General features: G+C 40.4%; 1 pseudogene; it reads left to right on the forward strand.

The window, feature by feature from the left end:
* Positions 1 to 1101: 1101 nt before the first annotated feature.
* The window catches only part of LOC126495357 (olfactory receptor 1J4-like), a 7548-nt pseudogene continuing 6437 nt past the window's right edge, over positions 1102 to 2212 (forward strand).

Raw genomic sequence — 2212 nt, forward strand, 5'->3', positions numbered from 1 at the left:
CAGGCTCACTGGCCACTAGGCAGCTGAAATCCTGCCAAACAAACAAGATAACCACCTAACAAAGGCCAGGATGTATAGCTAATTCTCCTTTGATAAAAGGTAAATCGCCTGGGGAAAGGTGTTTTCCAAAGCTGTTGATTTAAGTTGCAGGTGATTCCCTAGCCCCGCCCTCCCACCCACCGAAAGGGAATATTAATGAGGATCCACCTTGGTTTAGCTGGGGGTTAAAAGGTATTTTAGAAAATAAACGTGGGTAGATCTTCAGGATAGAGAAAGCCTGAGAGGCCCTTCTGTGATGACTGTGTGAACCATGTCTCATTATTTTCTCACGCCTCCATACTGGTCAAGATAGGGAAAGAGTTTCTATGTTGGGACCTAGGGGCTCTGACATGGAACAGCAGTGGTTCTGTTTTTTTTTTTAATTTCTTGATTAAAACAGAGCAAACAAGCTAAACCCTCTTTCTATATTGGAGTATGCATTTTCATGAAGTCAAGAGAGGTCATTGAATCAAGAGGAGATCAGAAAATTATCTAAAAAGTCCTTATAAGTGTGATAACTGTCAATAAATGTATAATTATCAATAATATTTTCACTTGCTATCATAATAAACAGATATGTTTGTTTTCTCAACAACTTTTATTTTTTGCAGTGGTCATTTGTTTTTGTAGTACTGGGCTTGAACATACAGAACAAATGATTTACCAATATGCTGCATCCAAATCAATTTATTTTGAGCCAATTTTAATTGTTTTTGTTATTGAAAACTTTGAAATCTCCACCTTATATTTTAACTACTAGTGCTAATTAAATCACATTTTAAAAGTTTACATTGCAATCTGAAGGTGCAAAGTTCTCTCCTAAAACAGTGCAATCTGAAGGTGCAAAGTTCTCCCCTAAAACAATCTTCCTGACTATGCATTTGCAAGGCAACACATTTTCCTTGTTCCAGATGTTGATAAATGGCAATGATGCCTCTTTATTAAAATATTTTCTTTGTTGGCAATTTTTTTCATTTCCTGTGCAGCCCACTTTAAATGAGTAATAACAGCATATATTTGTCCATAAATGGAATTATATTTTTACTTCCATGCCATAAATCAATGCCTGTTTGTTCCTTTGTTCTTCAATATCTTCCTGTTAACAGCAAAGAGAAGAAGAGCCTGAGGAGGGATAACAAGAGCACAGTATCTGAGTTCATCCACCTGGGACTCCCCATCCAGCCAGGGGACCAAGGCATGTACTCTGTGTTATTCCTGACCATGTATCTGACCACGGTGCTGGGGAACCTGCTCATCATCCTGCTCATCAGGCTGGACTCTCACCTCCACACCCCATGTACTTCTTCCTCAGCCACTTGGCCTTCACAGACATCTCTTTCATCTCTTTCTCATGTTACCGTATCCAAGATGCTAAAAAAACATGTAGACTCAGGATCCATCCATTCCCTATGCAGATTGTGTAACACAGATGTATTTTTTATATTATTCACTGATTTGGACACTTTACTCTCACTTCAACGGCATATGATTGGTGTGTGGCCATTTGCCATTCCCTCCACTATACCAATATCATGAAAGAGGAACTGTGTATTTCATGGGGAGCTATGTCCTAGATCCTGCCCTGTGGCAGTGCTCTATCTCACACCCTCCGACAGGCCCGGCTATCCTTCTGTGCCAACAGCACCTTTTCTCATTTCTTCTGTGACCCCACAGCATTGATGAAGCTCTCATGCTCAGACATCTCCCCAAATGAGTTGGTCATTTTCACAGTAGGCACAGCAGTCATTGCTCTGCCACTAATATTCATCTTGATCTCTTATGGCTGTAGGGATAAGCCCTCCCCTTGGGGGCGGGCTGCCCTCGGGTGTATGTTTACTGATAAATTGGGCGTGCAGACGCTGCGAGCCCCTTCCTGCCTGGACCGGGTACTCCGCTGGAACCTTGGTTTCGTGAGTCTGGTTTTGTCATTAAACTTGTTCAAATACCTATTACCATTGGTCTCCATTAATCCAACCACCACAGTTTAAAGTTCTGCAGGAAGAGAACAGAACTTTGTTTAATAAGACAATGGTGACTGAAAAAAATTTAGAAAAGGTTCAGGCTGATATTAAGGAGAAATTTATTACTATGGAAGAAGGAACAGCTGATTTAAATCATAAATTTCATCAGTCACTTTCTGAAGGGACTGAAACATTATCTCAGAGAATTAAAA

Source organism: Alexandromys fortis, unplaced genomic scaffold, assembly GCF_014885135.2.
Source record: "Alexandromys fortis isolate MF-2015 unplaced genomic scaffold, M_Fortis_MF-2015_v1.1 scaffold_447, whole genome shotgun sequence".
In the NCBI taxonomy this organism is placed as follows: Eukaryota; Metazoa; Chordata; class Mammalia; order Rodentia; family Cricetidae; genus Alexandromys; species Alexandromys fortis.